Source organism: Gopherus evgoodei, chromosome 1 (assembly GCF_007399415.2).
Source record: "Gopherus evgoodei ecotype Sinaloan lineage chromosome 1, rGopEvg1_v1.p, whole genome shotgun sequence".
Lineage (NCBI taxonomy): Eukaryota > Metazoa > Chordata > Testudines > Testudinidae > Gopherus > Gopherus evgoodei.
In genome coordinates this window covers 140,490,288-140,512,527 of record NC_044322.1, presented here as the reverse complement: position 1 = coordinate 140,512,527, position 22,240 = coordinate 140,490,288, and the positions used below count along the sequence as shown (strand labels likewise).

At 44.7% G+C, this 22,240-nt stretch overlaps 1 protein-coding gene across 9 annotated transcripts in view; it reads left to right on the top strand.

Moving 5' to 3' along the window:
- Positions 1 to 11,256: 11,256 nt before the first annotated feature.
- The window catches only part of ADGRG2 (adhesion G protein-coupled receptor G2), a 99,374-nt gene continuing 88,390 nt past the window's right edge, over positions 11,257 to 22,240 (top strand). For 8 of the 9 annotated variants that reach the window (XM_030574280.1, XM_030574309.1, XM_030574261.1 and 5 more), the window contains exon 1: positions 11,257 to 11,306. The gene's annotated coding sequence lies outside the window, so the exon portion shown is untranslated. Of the gene's footprint in view, positions 11,307 to 12,770; positions 12,843 to 22,240 lie in introns of those variants that run through there. The other variant, XM_030574251.1, reaches the window with a different exon arrangement.

Sequence of the window (22,240 nt, the reverse complement as noted above, 5' to 3'; positions counted from 1 at the left end):
TCTCATTGATCTCATCTGCATTTCCCTCCCCAAATGAATACAAGAGAGGGAAATATTTATTTATAGAGGGATGAATGGAGAAAAACAACAGGTGGGAATGTAGGGGGAGCAGTAAAACAGGGTTACATCCAGCACAAGGCCCCACAGGCCCAGTAGTATCATAATATGAAAGGGCAGACACCGAGCGCTACATCTGCACACAGAGTTCAGGAGGTCTGAGAAAAGTTGCAGTCTAGTGGTGAGTCCAGGGTGCTCCTGGTCGTCTTTAGCACCAGTGAACTTTCCCCAACAAACCCCTCCATGGCCTCTTCTGACGCTCTCTGCAAAGCCACTCAGGGCGACCACCTTGCTGCTTAGCTGGCTACAGCTTCCCTCCTTATTCCCAGTGCAAGGTCACAAGCCCCAGTACCTATGGCCCCATACAGGTCTGGGCAGTAGTGATCCTGGGTCCTGCACCAGTTTGTTCTTCTGGGATTCCACCCTGGCACAGTGCTCCTCCTGGCTCCTCTCCTGGGGTGTCCCCAGTCGGCCGCTCTGTTCCCTGAGGCACTGGACAGGTTCTTGGCTGCTTCACTATGGCCATGTCTACATAATGTTGACATTGGCATCTTAGCGACTTTGTCACTAGATTTAGTGATGTTTTGGTTCCCCTAGCAAGAAAACAAGTATCAAAGTGATCAGTGACAAATCTAGTGACTTTCAATGCCAATTACAGTGACATTCAGAAAAAGAAGTCACCAATATGTATAGTCACAAGCAGCTCAGTAGTGTTAATAAAATCCATTCCATGCTCTTCTTACTCCTTTTTGTTGCACTCCAAGTTAATGTCATTATGTCTCAATTGAGCATGTCCTCAGAAGGAATCATATTCCAGGGCTTCTTGGGCTGAGATCACTATAATCTGCAGGTGAAGAAAAGAAGTCTGTGGAGGCTAATTAAATACTTTGCTAAAGCTAGGCACACTTTGGAGAGAGTGGCACATTAGCCAAGGCTTGTTTTTATGTAAATGTGTTCTTTCTCGCTGCTCCATATTAAGTAGCACACCCTGTGATCAGGGAAAGATGGCTAATGAAGCAGGCTGGGCAGGGGAGGCAGGTTAGCCAGTAAGGCGAGCCACATAGATGGAAGGTGGGGTGGGATGAGACAGGATCATGTGCCCCAATGGGGTCAGGAGGGGGCTCCGTGCCTCCAGGAGTGAAGCCCTTACAACAGGATCAAAGGTGATTTCAGTTCCCCTTTACTCCTTCCCCTGGCTTGGCCACCTGGGATTAGCTGCCCAGCTGTTTTCAGAAACAAAACCCTGGAAGTGTGGGGAAGGGGTCCAGCTAGCGGATTTTTGTTTTAAAATCTTCTTTCTTGGGTCCATGCAGCGCTGAGCTCAGGTCAGGTGAATGTTCTCTTCTCCCTGGTTCTGGACTCTCCCTTTCACTAACCTGTTGGTTCAAATCCAGGCTCAAGGCTCAGCTGAAATTAAGCAACCCCAGCCAACCAGGGCTGCAGTGTACAGAGCGCCCTTCCCAAGGAACAGAGGGCTGCAGTTTCCTTCTCAATGAGCAGACGGCACCCTCCTGATGCTGAGAGTGTACTAGTGTAGTTGCTTCTGGTGCACAACAGAATGTAGTAAGAATAGCATGGAATGGATTTTATTAACACTATTGAGTGTTTTGTGAATGGTTTTGGGACTGTACTTGCCTGTGTGTGTGTGTGTGTGTGTGTGTGTGTGTGTGTGTGTATATATATATATATATGAGTGTGTATATATGTATATATAATCTGTTGAATTCTCTGGAAATTTTGTTCGGTGACATTTTTGACTACTTTTGAGTGCTTAAACAACTACATCTAGCGACTTGTCATAGTTTGTCTGATGACTTCCTGCTATGTGGAGTTGGCAACACTGTCTACATTACACAGGTTACTTGACATAAGGCAGCTAATGGTGACCAAACTGTGGAGGTGTATACACTGCAATGCTTCTCCTGCGGATTTAACTCTCCTGCTACGCCGACAAAATAAAACCACCTTGACAAGAGGCGTAGCGCTTAGGGTGACGTAGTTAAAATGATGCAGTGTCAGGGTAGACATTGATGCTTATGTCGCCGCAAGTGGCCTCCATGCAGTGGTGCAAGTAAACCAGTATGGTCAGGTACGCCGTACCATTAAGACATTTATTGCCAGTATGCTGTACTGGAGAGACACATTTTCAAGAATAAAATTGTAGAGCCCGGTGTGGATATAAATTTATACCTGCAGATGCGGACATCCACGGGTAGAAATCAGTATCCGCTGAACCATGGAGCTCTCCTGGGAACTGCAGCGGTGAAAGGAGCAGAACATGGGGCCACTGCTTCCAGGATCATGGAAAGGAGGAGAAGGGGCATGAGAGGGACATGCAGCAATGCTATGCTAAGATCAAGGAGCTGAAGCTGGCATACAAAAAGGTGAGGGAGGCCAATCACTGGTCTGGTGCTTCACCGAAGACATGCCACTTCTACAAGGAGCTGCACACCATCCTCTGCAGAAAGCCTGCCTCCACTACCAAGTAGCCCGTGGATACTTTGGGGGGACTGGAGACAGTGGCTAGCAGAGTGAACCCCAAGTAGGATGCAGTGGATGAGAAAGTGGAGTTGGAGGAGGATGGGGGACAGGCAACAGGGATATCTCATGGCATAGTGAGGCAAGGCCTCTTTAACTCCAGAGGGGTCTAGCACTCCCGCTCTGGCATGCCTGACGCAGGAAAGGGAAGCTCCAGTAAGAACTCATTGTGCTTTGATACTGCAGGATTACATGAGGTAGTACTCTGCTTTTTTTTAAATCAAGGTAGAAGAGAGATTGAAATAACCAACGTAGGTACAGTTTGTATCTGCTTCTCATTCCCCTTTCTGCAGCTGTGGAAAAGTTTGCACACCGGGATGTCCCAGGAATCCTCTGTAGAGATTGCTAAGAAACTTTCCTGGAGGTGCTCTGTAATCCTCTGCAGAAGATTTCTTAGGAGGGCGGCCTTGTTTCTTCCCTACTGGTAGGAAACTTTTCCCCACCAATCAGCAATTATTTCTGCAGGCACCATAACAACACAGAGGTGAGCAGTGTAAGGACCCAGTCTGCAACTGTACTCGTGCAGCACCAGCACTCCCTTGCACTAGGAGAGAAATATCAGCTGCTATTACCCCTGCCTGTGAAAATGGAGTCAGTATTCAGAATAGTGCTCCTAGGTACTGGTTAGAGATACCCCTCTGAAACCCATCCCACCCTTTATCCCATCTTGCCCCTTCCCTGCTGGACTGAGGTCACAATGGTTGGGGCTGTCACTGGGCTGCGTGTGCCTGCCAAGGAAAAGTGAGAAAGTGATGTCTCTAACCATGGGTGGCAAGTTTGTAGAAATTATGGTGGTGCCCAGAACCTGCCCCCCAACTCCGCCCCCCCAAACTCCACCCCAACCTGCCTAAGGCTCTGGGAGGGAGCTTGGGGGGGCAGGTCTGGGAATTAGCGTGCAGGAGGGGTACTGGGTGCAGGCTTTGGGATGGAGTTTGGGTGCTGGGTGCAGGCTCTGGGCTGGGACAGGGGGTGGGTGAGCAGGAGGGGGTGAGGGGTGCAGGCTTTGGGATGGAGTTTGGGTGCAGGCTCTGGGCTGCAGGTGGGGGTATAGGTAGGGGGTGGGGGTGCACCTTCTGGGAGGGAGTTTGGGGATAGGAGGGAGTGCAGGGGTGAGGGCTGTGGGGCTGAAGATGAGGGATTCATGATGCAGGAGGGGGCTCAGGGCTGGGGCTGAGGATTAGGGTGCAGGGGGATGAGGGGTCTGGCTGGGGATGAGAGTTTGGGGCGTTGGAGAGGCTCAGGGCTAGGGCAGAAGGGCAGGGTAAGTGCAGCCTGCCTTGCCAATAGTGGAGGGCAGGCACTAGGACTCGGGGGCAGCAGACAGCAGTTCTGCCGGTAGCCGCTTTCTAGCAGCCCGAGCAGGAAGGGGAAAGACCTGCGCTGTTTTCTGTCAGGCAGGGACGCGGCGGGGGGGACACACGTGGGGGGGCAGGTAGCAGGCGGGGGCTGGGACCTGCTCCAGGCAGGGAAGCGGTGGGTGGGGGAGACCCGCGGGAGCCGGGGTCCGATCCAGGCAGGGCTGGGGAAGAGACCCAGCTCCAAATATTGCTGGAGCAGGGCACCCGGCCCTGAATATTCCTGGAGCCCGAGCACCACAAAGATATATAACCCGCCGCCTATGTCTCTAACTTGTTTGGATCAAGGCTGTGAGTGCCCTCACAATAGTGTCTCTGTCTATTGTTTCTTTAGCTTTTACAGATGTGTCCTAGAGGGTCTCCTCCTGCACACTGGCTGAGTGGCTCCATACGATAAGAAAACGAAACAGGAGGAGTGGAGGAGTTCTGCAATCCTCTAATGCTTTGGCTTGTGAGCAGAGAGGCTATCAATGAGAGACTGGGAATGGAGAGCCAGGACAGGAAACAGGGGCAGAAGTGGAAGATACAGCTACTCCAGAACCAAACAGACATACTGAAGTTTCCTGAATGATCTTCAGGTGCAACATATCTGTGCTTGCTTCCCCCTGAACCCCGTACCGAACTGCCTTCTATGCCCACCCCACACTCCCCACCCTCCTTTCTTCACATGTTCCCAGCCCGTCACAATACCCCATGCATTCCATCCCAAGGTACATGTTTCACAATGACAGCTGGACATACACCCTGCTGTGAGATCTTCATTGGCAAATGTTCTCTTAATGTTCATGTCCCTTGCAGAACATAGTAAGGTTTGCATTGGTGTTTAATAAAAATGTACTTATAGAAAGAGAAGGCATCTTTATTTGTCTTCTACACGTGGTGGTTGCTGTTGAAATTCATACACAATGTTAATCGGTGTATTTGCATTGTAAAATTAATACACACAGAGAAATCATTACAAGATTGATACTTCTGTGCAAGAAAACAATGCCTGGCTCAATGCATTACAGAAACCCACATTACTGAGACTCATTGTCAAAATGATCCTTTAAGGTCTCCCTGATTCAAATAGTTCCCCATTGAGCCTCTCTAGCAGCTCTGGTAGCTGGCTGCTCAAAAGCAGCAGCCAACTGATCCGCCTCAATGTTCCACCGCTGCGGAAACTTCTCCCCCTTCACTTCACAAATGTTATGCAGATCACAGCAGGCTGCTATTACCATGGGAATATTTTCCTCATTGAGGTCTAATCTGCCAAAAAGGCAGCACCAGCTACCCTTTAAGCAGCCAACGGCACATTCAATAGTTACTCTGTATCTGCTGACCCTGTTGTTGAAGCGATCCTTGCTACAGTCAAGGTTGCTGGTGAAAGATTTCATGAGCCATGGGAGCAAGGGGTAAGCTGGGTCTCCAAGGTTCACTTCTGGCATTTCCACATCCCCAACTGGAATCTTCTGGTGTGGAAAGAAAGTCCCTGCCTGCAGCTTTCAGTACAGGTCAGTGTTCCTGAAGATGCATGCGTCATGCACCTTCCCTGACCATCCCATGTTGGTTTGGGTGAAATGACCCAGGTGATCCACCAGTGCTTGCAATACCATTGAAAAGTAGTCCTTTCTGTTGATGTACTCCATCACAAGGTACTCATGGGGCCAAAATGAGAATATGTTTGCCATTTATTTTTCCGATGCAGTTAAGGAATCCCATTGCCACAAAGCCATCCACTATTTCCCGCATATTGCCCAGAGTCACAGTCCTTCATAGCAGGAGGCAATTAATGGCCCTGCACACTTGGAACACTGCAACTCCCATGGTGGACTTCCCCACTCCAAACTGATTAATGACGGACCAGTAGCAGCCTGGAGTTTCCAGCTTCCACACAGTGATTTCAACTTACTTCTCCACCATGAGTGCAGCTCACATTTTGGTGTCCACAGGGCAGGGTGAACTCTGCATACAGTTCCAGAAGGTGGCTTTGCACATCCAAAAGTTCTGCAGCCACCGCTCATCATCCCATACCTGCATAATGATGCAATCCCACCCTAATCGTACTGTCTGCTGTGGGCAGCTGTTCCATGAATGCCAAGGGCAATCTTGAATTCTTTCTGTCCGTGGCACACAGCAAGGCAGACACCACGGTGTCATCATCAGATTTGAAACTCATGAAATACTGCAAGATAGATACCCATGGTGCACTGCTCTCTTTGTTTATGTAAGAGCACCAACAGGGGACGTGCTCTGTTGTCACAGGGAGCTTTGTGTGGAAGGTGCAAAAGTGTTTTAATTACAGTGGTGGTTGAATGTCAATGTAACTCATCATGTTCATGTACAGCACTTCCTGCAATTGTTGCAGGGTTTGTAGAGTGTTGCATGTATCCCACAATTTTCAGCACAGCTTCCAAAGACATATGCATATGTATGTGATATATAATGCATATTTTAGTTCACTGGCAGAATTAATAGTACCACTGCAACTGCACCACTTTCATTTCTTCTTCACAGGAAACTGGTCCTGCAACAGTGCAAGGGGACTTGCTCATTTTATAAGCATTACAAGCATGCCAGGGTGTTGCAACAAGCTAAATGTTAGATCTAGTGCGGACAAGCCTTCAGAAACAATGAAGGCACACACCCCTTCCAAGCAGGTGAAAAAGTCATACTTCTATCTGTGCTCAGCATCTGGCAGCCTCTTGCACAGAATTTTTTAGGAGTCTGTAACTCTCCTTCCAGTGGTCAGTGAATCAAGCTCTTCCTTCTCCCAAATGTCTTGGACCAGCTTGGTATCCAGCCCACAACTGACTTCCCAACACAAAGGTGGATATCCATTGTCTTAGTGCATCTCCATCAATCTCATGGTGGCCTTTCAGATTTCTGTCCTGTTTGTCTCTCTCCTGGGGATTGTAGTTGTTTAGGGATTATCCCATCCCATATATTCATAGACTCCCTGCCCTTCTCCCTAAATGTACTGTTTTTATTTGGTACAAAAAAAAAAAAGCTTGTAACAGGCAGCAATCCAAAGAAGCAACAGAGCTGCTGCCCTGGCAACAAAATTCCTCACCAGCCTCAGTACAGTGCTATAGCTCCCCTTCCACTGCCTGCATACTAACTCCACCCACCTGCAGGAGGCCCAGAACATACAAAAGCAAAAGTAATTAAAAAAAAACATTTAAAATTAAAATAATTCCCTTCTCAGTCCCTGTATATAATTGGTCATTCATTTCTCTCTCATTACATTGGCTGGAACATCAGGTTGATAGGATAATTTCTAAAAATCTCGGACTGCCAGGGTGAAACTTGTTAGATGTTATCTAATTATGGCAGTTTTGGAACTTCAGGGTGCCTGAGTCTACCAAATCCAACTGCATGGAGCAGTGTAGGGGTCATGGACTGGGAAAGGAGAAAGACATCAACACTGAACAGGAGATACTTCCACTCTGAATGGAAATGACCTATGAGGAAAGACTGAAAAAACTGGACATGTTTAGTCTAGAGAAAAGATGGCTGAGGGGAGACATAACAATCTTCAAATATATTAATGGCTGCTATAAAGAGGATGGTGATCAGTTGTTCTTCATGTCCACCAAGGGTATGAGAAGAAGTAATCAGCTTAATTTGCAATAAGGGAGATTTAGGTTAAATATTAGGAAAAAAATGATAAGGATAGATAAGCAAAGGAACAGGTTACCCAGGGGGGTTGTGGAAACCCCATCATTAGAGGTTTTTAAGAACTGTTGAGGGAAACATGTAAGAACATAAGAACAGCCATACTAGGTCAGACCAATAGTCCATCTAGCTCAGTATCCTGTCTTCCAACAATAGCCAATGCCAGGTGCCCCAGAGAGAATGAACAGAACAGGTAATCATCAAGTGATCCATCCCCTGTCACTCATTCCCAGCTTCTGGCAAACAGAGGCAAAGGACACCATCCCTGCCCATCCTGACTAATAGCCATTGATGGACCTATCCTCCACTGAACTTATCTAGTTCTTTTTTGAACGTTGTTATAATCTTGGCCTTCACAACATCCTCTGGCAAAGAGTTCCACAGGTTGACTGTGCGTTATGTGAAGAAACATTTCCCTTTTTTTTTTGTTTTAAACCTACTCCTATTAATTTCATTTGGTGACCCCTAGTTCTTGTGTTATAAGAAGGAGTAAATAACACTTCCTTATTTACTTTCTCCACACCAGTAATGACTTTATAGACTTCAATCATATCCCCCCTTAGTCATCTCTTTTCCAAGATTAAAAGTCCCAGTCTTATTAAATCTTATTAATCTCTCCTCATACGGAAGTCTTTCCATATCCCTAATCATTTTTGTTGCCCTTTTCTGAACCTTTTCCAATTCCAATATATCTTTTTTGAGATGGGGTGACCACATCTGAATGCAGTATTCAAAATGTGGGCGTACTATGGTTTTATAGAGAGGCAGTATGATATTTTCTGTCTTACAGACACTCCCTGGCTTAAGCAAGACCCGACTTACACAAATTCGCACTTACGGAAAAAGTTCCATAAGCCAGATATAGCATTTTCGAGTTGTGGACATTTTTGCGTAACGTATGGGTATACGTTTCCAACTTACACAAAATTCGAGTTATGTAAGGCTTTCTGCAATGGAACGATTGCATAAATTGGGGGGTGTCTGTATTATCTATCCCTTTCTTAATGATTCCCAACATTCTGTTCACTTTTTTGACTGCCGCTGCATATTGAGTGGATGTTTTCAGAGAATGATCCACAATGACTCCAAGATCTCTTTCTTGAGTGGTAACAGCTAATTTATACCCCATCATTTTATATGTATAGTTGGGATTATGTTTTCCAGTATGCATCACTTTGCATTTATCAACATTGAATTTCATCTGCCATTTTGTTGCCTAGTCACCGAGTTTTGAGAGAACCTCTTGTAGCTCTTCATAGTCTGCCTGGGACTTAATTATCTTGCGTAGTTTTGTATCATCTGCAAATTTTGCCACCTCACTGTTCACCCTTTTTTTCAGATCATTTATGAATATGTTGAATAGGACAGGTCCCAGTACAGACCCCTTGGGGGACACCACTATTTACCTCTCTCCAGTCTGAAAACTGACCATTTATTCCTACCCTTCTTTTAACCAGTTACCAATCCATGAGAGGATTTTCCCTCTTATCCCATGACTGCTTACTTTGCTTAAGAGCCTTTGGTGAGGGACCTTGTCAAAGGCTTTCTGAAAATCTAAGTACACTATATTCACTGGATTCCCCTTGGTCCACATGCTTGTTGACTCCCTCAAAGAATTCTAGTAGATTGGTGAGTCTAGGTATTCTTAGTCCTGCCTCAGCATTAGGTGGCTGGACTAGATGACTTCTCAAGGTCCCTTCCACCCTACATTTCTATGATTCTATGACATGCGAGAATGCCATCTTTCAATATCTCATATTGGAGGATGGCTTCTTCAGCACCTTTTCTAATTGCCAGATCCTCTTAGGCTGTACCAAATCACATCTCACATACCTCTTGACCTCCATGTATATCAAAGATAATATTCTCCCTGCCCCTTCAAGTAACTACTGAGCTATAGAAAATACTATAATGCCATAAATTATGGAAACATTGATTTAATATGCTGACCTTCTTTCCTCATGCCTTTAGACTATTTTTTTTCATTTTCATATGAACCTGAGCCATTTATTTAATAATGCTGATATGATTATACGTATGAGTCTAGTTTGGATACTTTTATATAGTCAAAGCATCTGCCAGTTCAATGAAATAACATTTCTGGATCAAATTTTCCTACATAATTTCCTTCCCTTAAAACAACAACAAAACTAAGGCTTACAGGGGAGACTGCCTTTATTTAGAAATGTTCATTAACATTAATATTCAAGTTTTATATGATGCATATAACCTAACCCAGTATAAAACCAGTTGTTTTGCATGGCTAAGATTTTTGCATGTTCATTACTTCAGCCTACAGTAAATCACACAGACATTTAATATATTGTATTGTGTCCCCTGTGGTTTATTTGTAAGAATATTTCAATATCGTAAATTCAACATTTACAGTTACGAGTGTCTAATTTTAAACTGGGTCATTAAGACTTTACTGGCTCTAGAGCTTTTTATTGCTGCCTCAAGCAAACTGACCTGCCAGCTTAAGTGTTGTAGCCCTGTGGGTCCCAGGATATTAGATAGACAAAGTGGGTGAGGTAATAACTTTTACTGCTCCAACTTCCCCTGGTAAGAGAGACCAACTTTGGAGCTTACAAAGAGTGTTTCCCAGACCCAAAGAAGAGCTCTGTGTAAACTCCTGGTCAGGATCCTTCAGGGGGTCAGGAGCTGTCAGCCTCCACCCCAAACCCCGCTTTGCCTCCAGCATTAATAATGGTGTTAAAATATACTAAAAAGTGTTTTTCACTTATAAAGGGGGTCACGCTCAGAGGCTTGCCGTGTGAAAGGGGTCACCAGTGCAAAAGTTTGAGAACCACTGGTGTAAACGCCAAAGCTTGTCTCTCTCACCAACAAAAGGTGATTCAATAAAAGATTTTGTCTCTCACCCACCTTGTCCCAGCAATATAAGGCACTTCTGGTGGGAGACTGGGAAGGGGGTATACAGACACCTCTCTTGCTATGCTCCTGTCAGAGCTTCTTCCCTGGCAGCAGCGGTCACTAAAGACCTGCCAGTGATTTAGGAGACCCTTGATCAAATTCCCTCAGAAAAAAATAAACAGGATTTTCTGCCTTGAGCTGCGCCCAGCAGAATTGGACCCTAAAGAATGAGCACCGCATCCTGATGAATTGTTCCAGTGGGCACCGTGCTCTCCTGAGACCGGGGGCGCAAACTCCTTTGAGGGACTGTAGCTCCGCTGAAAAAGCCAGCCAGTGTCCTGGCTCTGCTCCTCACGTCGGTTCCCCCCGCCCCCCATCCCCAGCTGGAATGGAAGCTGAGGTGGTTTGGCAGCCGCCTGTACACCCATGATTTGTGTTTCCTCGGCAGCTTTTCAAGTCAGCCAGATGCGGGACTAACCGCGCGAGAGGCGGCCCCGCTGCTCTGGGGCAGAAGCTCGGAAGGGCCACAGCCTGCGGCGCTGCCTGGCGAGGGGGGCTCGGCGGGGGTCAGGGCGGCAGGGGAGCGCCCTGCGGCGGGTCAGAGCCGCCTGGGAGAGCAGCGGCCCGAAGAGCAGCGCCCCCAGGGCACCCGCGGCCACCGCCGCAGCATCTGGCGCCTCGCTGCTGGGTTTCCTCCTCCCACGGGCGGCGGCTGCTCCAGCTGCCGGGACTGGCAGCGCCGCGAGCTGCCTCTGGCTCAGAAGCGGCCCGGGCAGCAGAGCGGCGGCAGCGAGCAGCCAGGGCTCCCCCGCCGGCCGGCCGGGCCAGGTGAGTGCCCGTCGCTGGGGGCGCGAGGAGAGGCACAGACTCCCGGTTACGGGCTGTCCAAAGGCTGCAAAGTTGGGAGCGGCTGGGCTGAGGTGGGCGAGGGGGGACTCGCTGGGGATGAAGGGACCTGGCTTCCTCCGTCTTGCCCAGTCCTGCTGCAGAGCAGTGGGGGAAAGCGGGTCCCGCTGGGTGGGGGGCAGAGAAGTACCTGGGGGAAAGTTGCCTGCTCAGGCCGGTGTTTGCAAGAGGAGGAGGCTGGTGCTATGTGTCTGGGGCTGGCCGGGCTGCAGCGGAGGATCTTGTTTAGCAGCCCGGCTCCTAGTCCTAGGTGAACGGGGGAGAGTATAAGTCTGACGAAGTGGGTATTCTCCTAGGAAAGCTCATGCTCCAATACGTCTGTTAGTCTATAAGGTGCCACAGGACTCTGTCACTTTTTACAGATCCAGACTAACACAGCTACCCCTCTGATAAGGTGTAAACACAGCTCTCAACCTGCCAAGGACCCAGCTTAAAAATATGCCCCTGACTCTCCCATAAGAAAAAACAATTGAAATAGCAAAGGCAGAAAGTGTGGGGCCATTGATCTATCTGAGGTCAGTGGGGTTGAACAAGTGTAAGTAGGACAATGTCTTGCCCATGCCTTCGGTGGGACCAAGACTTCACCCAGTGTCTGTAACAGGCATCACGTTTGGTTTAACCACTGCTCCGGGGTTGTGTTTCTGATATCAGGAATAAGCAGTGAGATGGCAGCAAGTTTCATTATGATGTGGACATAAATACTGGTTTGAAATGAGTGGCTCCCCATGTAATTGAGCGTGTTTGAGAGGTACTGCAGTACGGGGTTCTTTTTGACCTTCTGTCTAATCAAGAGTGATAAAATGATTAACTTCTCTGAAGTAGCCAGTGTGTTACACAATAGCGCAGTGGTTCTCAGGGGCCACAGTTTCAGGGGGTCCACCAAGCAGGACCAGTGTTAGACTCGCTGGGGCCCAGGGCAGAAAGCAGAAGTCACACCACATGGGGCTGAAGCCTGGGGCCTTGAGCCCTGCCACCCTGGGCTGAAGCCAAAGCCTGAGCAACTTAGCTTTGCAGGGGCCCCAGGCAATTACCCTATTTGCTACACCCTAACGCTGGCCCTGGCTTTTATATGCAGAAAACCAGTTGTGGCACAAGTGAACTGTGGGGTTTTTATAGCATGTATCAGGGAGGCGGTGGGGACAACTCAGAAAGAAAAAGGTTGAGAACCCCTGCAATAGAGAATACCTTGTTTCTGTAATGTTTTGACTGACAGGTTTTTAACGTTTGGGTAGATCATACTTTTTAATACCTGCATCATGGCCATGTTTCTGTATTAATCACAGTAGGCCAATTTTGCTCTCAGTTACACCTGTACTTGCCCATTGTTTTCTATGGAGATGAATGAGTGGAACTGAGAGCTGAATTTGTTGTTGTTTATCTTTTCATGTTACATTCTGAAACAAAAATGGTGAAACAGATGCATTTTAAACAAGATATTTTGAAAGTCATCTGTGTATGGTAAGTCATTTTATACTCTTGAGGGCATTCTGTGCCAAAAAAAAACAAAAAAACACCCCCCAAAAAACCCGCACAATATTTTAAAATTCTGCAAATTTTATTTGTCAAATAAATCTAGAGGCTCCAGCATGGCATTGGGGAGCACAGGGAACTGGCTGCACAGAGGTGAGAGATCACTGGGCAGCTCTCACCACCCCAGGTATGGACTCAGTTGTAAGGCTGCACCCAATCCTGACACAGCGCAAGGACTGGGCCTGCCCCAGAAACACCTCAGGGCCCTGCCCCTCTGTGTCAGGTGCACCAGGTATGGGCAGGCAGGCTCAGCAAGGCAGGATCCAAGTGTGGAGGGGCTTAGTGTGAGGGGATCCAGGTGTGGGTTGAGAGGATTCTGTGTGGGCCAATCTGGTTATGGGCAGCTCATTGAAGGATCCAGGTGTCTGTGTGGGGGGCTTGTTGGAGGTTCTGGGTACAATGATTATGGGACTCTGCAGGGGGGATCAGGTGAAGGTGGTTGGGGCTCAGCAGGGTGGAGGGTCTGGGTGTGGGGGAGAAAGAGCTCGGCAGGGGGGTATGGGTGTGAAGGGCTCAGTGTGGGTGGGGTGGGGATCTGGGTGTGGGTGGCTTGTTGGGGTTGTCCAGGTGCAGCAGGAATGGGGCTCGGACGGTTCTGGGGTAGGGGATGAGGTTTGGCAGTAGGGTCAGGGTATGAGGGGATCTGGATCCACAGGGGTTGGGTGGATTGGGGAACAGCTCCCTGTACAGGGATCCTTTCCCCTGCAGTGGAGGAGTGATGGATGCTGAAAGCGGTGGGGGGAGGGGCATTTGCAGAGCTTCTTTCAGCTGGGGGAGAAAACTGGGAGTGGGTCTGACCTACCCCCAGATGCCATGCAAAGAAAAAGGAAGTCCTATCCTTCCAGTCCAGCTGGGACTAGCAGCTGAGCCTGGTGCAGGGTAGGAGCCACCAGCTAGGTCTTCCTCAGTCCTGCCTACTGTCCCACAGTGATTTATCTCTCTGATGGCTGCCTTGGGCCTCCGAAACATACTGCTGGGGAGGGCTGCATGACCGCTCTTGTGGCTCCCCTTTGCTTCCCTGTCAGAAAGTCATTTTTCTGTGGGGAAGCAAAGAAATCTGTGGGGGACATAAATTCTGCGCATGCCCAGTAGCGCAGCATTCCTCCAGGAGTAAAAATTTGAAACTGTATCTATTGCAACCTATCCTCTTATGTTGCCTTTCATGAGGAATGATGTGCATGGTAATTACTGAAACCATCTTTCCCTGAATTTATAGTGAAAAGGTGGTTGAAATACAAGCTTTCAAACTTACACAGGTCCTGATTAAGAATAGAATGGCATGAGAGGAAATATTAGAAGAAGAGTTACCTTTAAGTTCTGACAGTTTTAGCATGTATGAGACATGATAGTAGCTTCCACAAGTATGTTGCTTTTAATATTAAACACCATATTTGAGTTTTGAATGTTGTATTTTCAGCTAAAAGCTAGACCAGAATGTATTTGAAGGGCAAAATCCTAATAAATAATTTTAATGTATAGAAATATGTCTAAGGGTTTCGCTCTTATCTCAAACACATGAACTCAAAAAATATTGCTTATTTTGTAAAATCAACATTGTGTACCCATCAAGAGATTGATTTTTATAAAATATACAATAATAAATGCCTCATATGAAATTATACATTAATGCTGCTCATTTGGAAATCAGTCCTGCATTTCTTATGTGCCAAAAATTCCTTCAAAGTAAATTAGAGACAAGGTGGGTGAAGTAATATCTTTTATCAGCCCAACTTCTGTTGATGAGAAAGACAAGCTACAACAATTTGAAGTAAATTTAAATTCTGGGTGCTCAAGGAATACAGGATTGATTATACCCTTTGTGCAAAGACCAAGGGACAAATCCTGTTCTTCGTGCTCATGAGCAGTATCACTCATGTGAATGGCTGATCAGAATTTGCCTCCAAATGTAAAGTAAGGATCCAATTCTGAAATTCTGCAGGACTTCAGTGTGAGTGTAATCTGCATCAGGACTGTGGGATCATAGGCAACTTTTTCAGTCACTGTATATAAAATTTGTAGGCATTTAAAAGGTTGAGAGATATTGGACTTTTCATGTGTTTATTTTAGTCCCCACTTCAGGCTTTTCCATACATCTTCATGGTTATGTGAGCTGTAACTACACAGACAGTTCAGGTATCTGGTATATGAGCAACTCTGTGGAGTTGTGCCATTGTTGTTCACAATTTGTTCCAACTGGTGGGACTCAAAAGTGTCTTATCAAAGTGCTGGTCATCTTTTCTGATCTGATGGTCCTCTTGTGTTTTTGGAGACAACTGCTCAATTGCAGCCTATTGACTATTACAGAAAAAAAATCCTATCATCACAGTGGTTGGGATCATTTTGTAACTTAAAAACATTTGTTTTTGAAGAAAAGAGACAGTAAACCACATGTAGACGAAAGAGCAGATGGAGAAAAAAAACATACTAGAGTTTTGGAAAAGTCTAGTCAAGTTAAAATACTTATTTACTTCATGGCCTTCAGAAGAAGTTACTAGAATTTGTACTTAATATTTATATTATGTAAAATTAGAATGAGATAATTTTAGTTAATTTTTTAGTCACCAAACCACTAACCACAAATGTAGCAATAGACGTGTTCTCATTTATAGAGTTCTTTAGAGGATATTAATTTGAAGAAGCAATCCTGCAATATGTTATGATGAGCGAACCTGAAGTTGTCACACAAGATCAAACATGAGTGTTTAGGAGCAGTACAGACTGCATGTACCAGGAAAAGTGAATAATGTATATACACTGATTAGGAACATATTATTGTGGACTCATTCAAAAAACAAAATCCGGTTACTGGTATCTATGGATATTTTGAATATTAAAAACCCACACGTTGTACTCTGTAGAGAATAGTTTAGGCTGGCTCTCTGCCTGGATTTGAGACTTCTGGGCATGCTGGATTATGGATATTGCCAAATTCTTCATTTTAATTTGTCTTCCAACCATGGGATTTTGGATTGTTCCATGTAGATTTTGCACCAAATTAATTCCAGGTGTTATTGTTGATTTCAGTGGAGTTAAGAATAAACCTGGCCCATTATACCTGAGATTTTTTAGCTTGTGTGCTGTCATTACAATAGTTATTCTGTGCATACACCATCTTTTTCACAATGACATGAAAAAGTGAGGTTATTATATTCATGTTAAACTAAGTCAGTACTTTCCTCAGTGTGACTCATTACTGAGGAAGCTACTCACTTTATAAGTGCTGATGATGAGCAAGAGGGAAAGAACCCAGATTGAGCGTCAGGTTCCAGACTGAGTTTGCCAAGCTGACACTTATGCCTGGCCTACACACAGGAAATTTGAATTGGATTTAACTAAGTTTTTTTCTAAAACAGTGGCTCTCAACCTTTTCAGACTATTGTACCCCTTTCAGGAGTCTGATTTGTCTTATGAACCTCAAATTTCACCTCACTTGAAAAGTACTTGCTTACAAAATCAGACATAAAAATACAAAAGTGTCACAGCACACTATCACTGAAAAATTTCTTACTTTCTCATTACTACCATATAATTATAAAATAAATCATTTGGAATATAAATATTGTACTTACATTTCAGTGTAGAGTATATAGAGCAGTATAAACAAGTAATTGTATGAAATTTTAGTTTGTACTGACTTCACTAGCCCTTTTCGTGTAGCCTGTTGTAAAAGAAGGCAAATATCTAGATGACTTGATGTAACCCCTGGAAGATCTCTGCGTACCCCCAGGGATTTGTGTACCTCTGGTTGAGAACCACTGTTCTAAACTGAGTCAGTTAAAGTAGCCTAATCTTCTTGTGTGGACACTCAGAATGATTTTAAAAGTGGCTAATATCTATTTAGCTTAATTCAATTATATTAGCCCAACCTCAACACCTGGTTTGGCCTGACCTTTGCCCTTCCCTGTCTCAGACAGCTTTTTGTCAAGTCTTTCTGTCATGTATTCCTTCTACACCCTAGTTTTGCAGGACTGCTACTGGCAGACCAGGCTTCTGTACTATAATATGAACTGGCTACAGTTTCCTTCCCAGAGAGATACACCGGATGCAGTCCCTGTTCAATCCTTTAATAGACTGCCAAGAATGGCTGTTGTGAGCTTAAGTACATTATACACAGCACCACTTGGGGGCTGAATAGTATAATACAATTTAACATGCTGTTAAACTCTCCTTGTAAGGGAGCCCTCTGTGTGCCACATACTGCACCACCCAGGAGCAGCACTAGTGCGGCCAGGAGCTCTCCTGAGACAGTGTTTGGTGCAGGAGGGGCAGCACGTGTCTGCCCCTTCCATAGCACATACACCAAAGTTAGTGTAGTTCCCAGTGCAATATGTTGCCTAGGCCATGCTCCCCCCCTCATGTCAGACCAAAGCTATACGAAGAGTGAATCACTCCCTCAAAATGAAGAGCCATTAGCTTCTGTGCTTACTATTCATTTGGCCATTGGGATACAATAAAAGTGAACTTTGATTTTAATTTTTTTAAAGTCTGCTAAATATTTCAGCTTGCAACTCCTAAGGAATTCCAGTAGCTGCAAGGAGATAAGAGACCTGCTGAATCCATAAAGTGAGGTATAGGATGAAATCACATCATCATTTTGCTTTCTTTGCTTCTGCTTCTGCTGCTGTATGAGCCAGGAGAGCATGGAAACTACTCGCATGCATGCACACACACAGGATGATGGAAGAAGTTTAAGCGTGAGTTTTCAGGAGAAGGAGGGTATTCTTCTCTCAGCATCCGTGGCTCTAACTTCAGTTTCTCCAAGATGGTACTGTGAAAATATCTGCTTTGCTTATTGTTCTGACTGTGTACATCTCCGTCTTCAAAACCTCTTAGAGTATGTCTACAGGGCAGCTGGTACCGAGCCTCCCAGCCTGGGTAGACAAACTCATGCTAGTGGGGCTTGAGCTAGGAACTAAAAATAGCAGCATGGACATTATGGCTTAATCCCTAAGGACTTGGAGGTCTGGTGGGCTTGGGAGCCTGAACTTCAGCCTAAGCCACAACATCCAGACTGCTAGTTTTGGCATAATAGTTCTAGTCCTGCTAGCATGAGTCCGTCTACATGGGCAAGGTGGCTTACTCCCCACTGCAGTATAGACATGCCCTTAATGGTTCCTCTCACCATCTACATCAAATTCAAGCTCAGTAGCTGAATTTCAAGGCTTTGTAAAACTTTACTTTTCTCACTTGCCACTTCTTCTCTTGTCCCTTCTACTGAACTCAGACTACATGCCTAAGTGCTTCCCTGGTCTCCGTCTTCCACTTACCTCCTTGACAACTTGCATGAGGCCCTATATGTCTGGAATTTCCATCCTGACTTTGTCTGCCATGCCTTCACACTTTTCATGAAACCTATAGCACTACTTAGAGTAGAGTTTAACAACCTCCCACCCCTGAGGCATTGAGACATAAAAGCAAACATAGCTACTTTGTTGCGTATTGCAACGCTTCCTCCTCATCCTCCATCCATATTTTGTCTGTTTAGTTTGTAAACTCCTTGAAGCAGAGACCGTGGCCCCAATTATATGTTGCCTTAAGGCTTTTATGTTGATCCAGTCTTAAAGACTCTTAACAGATCTTTCTCTGGGGAGACAGCCCATGTGTAAGGTGATTTCTTGGTCAGTGTAGATCTCTGTGAGGCTGTATGGCTGCTCTCACTTACTATAGACTAAACTATTTCCAGAATGGCCTTGGAATAAAAGGAGACACAAAGGTGACTTAAGGCTATAAACTGCCCCATTTCTGTACTGGATGCAAGAATTCAGGAACTCAGAATTGGGGTCTTTGTTTCTGGAAAAGCACTAGCTGCACTTCTAGTAGTATATAAAATAAGTCAAAATAATGCAAAATCCAACATTAGTTCCGTATTAAAGTTAAGATTTACATGCTCCCAAAGTCAGGAAATACAAAAGGTAAGGCTGAATGTACAGTCTTTTGGATTCAAACGAAACAGCCCTTATGTTTCATTATTTTTTATTGTGTCTGACACCAGTCACTCAGGTTGACACTAAGTTTAGGTTCACAAGAGTCTTAGTCACTGAGTAGATGCTTATTGGAAAAACACCCAGTAGGCTATTACACTCATGAACTGCACATATGAATTTTATATGAGTTTGTTTATACTATGTCTCAAACTTCAACAGAGTTACATGAGTGTAACTCAGGCAGAACTTGGCCCACTGTTCTTGGCTTCTTTGCATTTGTAAGAGACCATCCCATACCAATAACCTAGAATAAGTCAAAATATATATTCCCTCCCAAGATTTTTCCCCTGATTACCACTAGCAGCTGAGCCACTGTTTTGAGATGTTTGCTGTGGTGTACATACAACATTTTGCTCACTGTGAGCAGCTGAGAGGTGTTAGGATATAGCTTTCTTTAAAATGAAGTATTAAATGTTACTTGCATCACTTTTAGCCATTCACAAAAGGCTTACAAAAGGGGATGGAGGAGGGGGAGTTCTCCGAAGCCAGAGAAGACATGGCTGCTCTAGAGAAGGACTATGAGGAAGTTGGCAGGGACTCTGCAGATGGGGATGAGGCGGAAGAAGGAGAAGATTATTAAACACTTGTTCTACAAAAGCTTAAAAGTGAAAAAAATACATTGTACTTGTAGACAAATTGAAACAAGAAATATCAATTAAATTAAGCTTTACTTGTTACATGTTGGATAGACTAGCTGAAACACACATTCAGGACATATAAACACTTGTGGCAGTCAAAGGAAAACGTGGTATTCTATCAGAAGATAAACTGATTTTTACAAACTACTTGTATGTCTCAGTTTGCAGTCTTCGGCCTTGTCTACACTACAGGTGAAATTTGATCTAAGCTACGCAATTTGAGTTACGTGACTGGCATAACTCAAATCGACGTAGCTTAGATCTACTTACAGCGGGGTCCACACTACGCTGACTCCCATTGTCTCCCGTTGACTCCCCTTACTCTTCTCTATCCAGTGGAGTATAGGAGTCGACAGGAGAGCATCATCTGTGGTCGATTTGGCGAGTCTTCACTAGACCCTCTAAATCGACCGCCAATGCATTGATCACCATTTGTCGATCCCCCGGTAAGTGTAGACATGCCCATTAGAAAACACATACACAGTGTCATTCAAATAATTCTTTTACTGTCTTCTGGAAAAAACTGATTGCCTCTTCCCCCCTTCCTACCCTCCCAAACTTAGGACAACATTTTTTGAAGGATGGTGTTATTTCTTCTGTTAAGTCAGTGGACGTTGTATGTGCCAGATTTAACAGTGACATAAGACTTTCCAACATAAGCATCCTCCCCATTACATCTCTCTTACTTCAGCCAAAGTTTAAAAATAAACTAGAAGTTTTACTACTTTCTGATGCCAATCTGGAAAATAAGGGAGTGGAGCTGATGGAAGAAGCTGATAGTCTTATTCTTATCCTGGAGAGAGCAATGGGAAGCACTGAGAGAGAGAGAGAAAGAGAGAGAGAGAGAGAGAGATACCTGCGCAGTCCCAGTCATCCTTCCTGTGTCTTACTCCTTACTTACTTCTTGCGGCTGGCATAATACAGGCTGCCTGTTGTCACAAAAATGCAACAGAAAAGGCTTACTATTCCAACACTCCCAACTTCAACAAAGAAAATATATCAAATTGCAACATGACACCAGAAGAATGAGAAAAATATCCCCAATGTAAGAAAGTGCTAAATATGTCTATATATGAGTGATCTTTTGGAGACATACTGAAGTACAGCATGGTTGCTAAGGGTGAAATCCTGGCTGCAGTGACTTCAGTGGAGCCAGGATTTCACTCCAGGTCCTTTTCATATCACTGCTAATGTTCTGCTTTTATTTTAAAACTATGTTGAGTTAATATAATATGATTGTTTTCATATGGCCTCTTTTTGCTCCAGTTATGTTTTTAACTTCAGATAAAAGCTAACAAAAATTAATATGAGAATAATTAAAACAGAAAAATAAATAAAAATATTAGATTAATACAATTTGTACTAGGGTTGTTTGCTAGAGGGAGCTACAAACTTTAACATTACAATAATGCTATTTTAAGGTATGCAAAATACTGTATGGAGTTTTTAAATAATTCTGTAATGTAGGAAAATATTTGTATTAAAGCCAGAGGTCTTTAATGTGGCTCTCTCTAAGTAATAGATGCATGGTTAGAACAAAAGAGAGTAAAGTGCAACAGTAGACAACATACCTGATAGTTAGGTATGAATGAAGGACCATTAAGAATGTCTGAATTTCAAGTGTTTGTAATGATTTTAAATGGTAACAGGTTGTTCTGGATAAAGTTGGACATAGTATAATAAGATCCCAGTAGTTTATTTTTTAAAGTGTAAAGAGTACAAAAAAGAGAAACACTTATTGGTTTTCATATTCATATTCTTTTTGCTTAGTTGTATTAAAAAAGAACTGTGGAGGCTTTATGGAACTTTTAAAATTCAGTTTCACAAAGAGTACGGTACAGTGCAGGACAGTAATGTTCATAGTAAATACCATCTGTTTCATCTCGAGAGACTGACTTGGTCTTAAACCCACTCAAAAAGTACTTTTATCAAAAAAGCAAATCCTCTTTAGAAAATTGCTATTCTATTTCAAAAGTGCTGGCACAATATGGCACATGGTTTGGAAAAAGCAGTGGATGGCACTATTGCACCATAATAAGGTTATAACTAATAAAGGTCTTCTCTAATTCAAACAACTTGCACATTGTAAGTAATACTAACGATCATCTTAAATGTCATTACTCGAGAACACCAGTGAGCTGTAACTTAAATATATTCAGCTATATCCGTAGTGATCCTTCCAGAGTTCTTTAGCTCTAGTTGTTGCAGCACTTACAGAGTATAGTTTTCTCTAACACATTTGGACTGCTCTGCAACTGTGCATAAGAAATATGGGGAAGTTCACTCACTGCAGATTAGATGTGGCACAGCAGTTGTTCCCCCCGCTCCCTCTACTGTGGTCTGTTTCTTCTTGTGACTCATCCTTCTAACCATGTTACGTTTAGTCTCATCCCTTCTGGTAACTGAATGCAACAAAAGCAAGCATCCGTTCCCTCCGTTCAGTCTGCTGCCCTCAATTCAGGGCCCAGTTGTCCATATGCCCTTTCTCAGGGCTTACAGAAGACCATATGCCCTTCACAGGGGCTTTATGCCACCTTGCCAGTGGCTGGTAGGGGAATCCAGGCTCATCTTCTACACTGGGTTCCAGTCCAGAGACTCTAAGACAGGCAGTCAAAGTTCACACTTCCAGATTCCCTGCCGCCACTTCTCTGGACTTCTTCCTACCAAGGCTTTCCCTGGGGGTTCTTCTCATCCTGCAGGATCC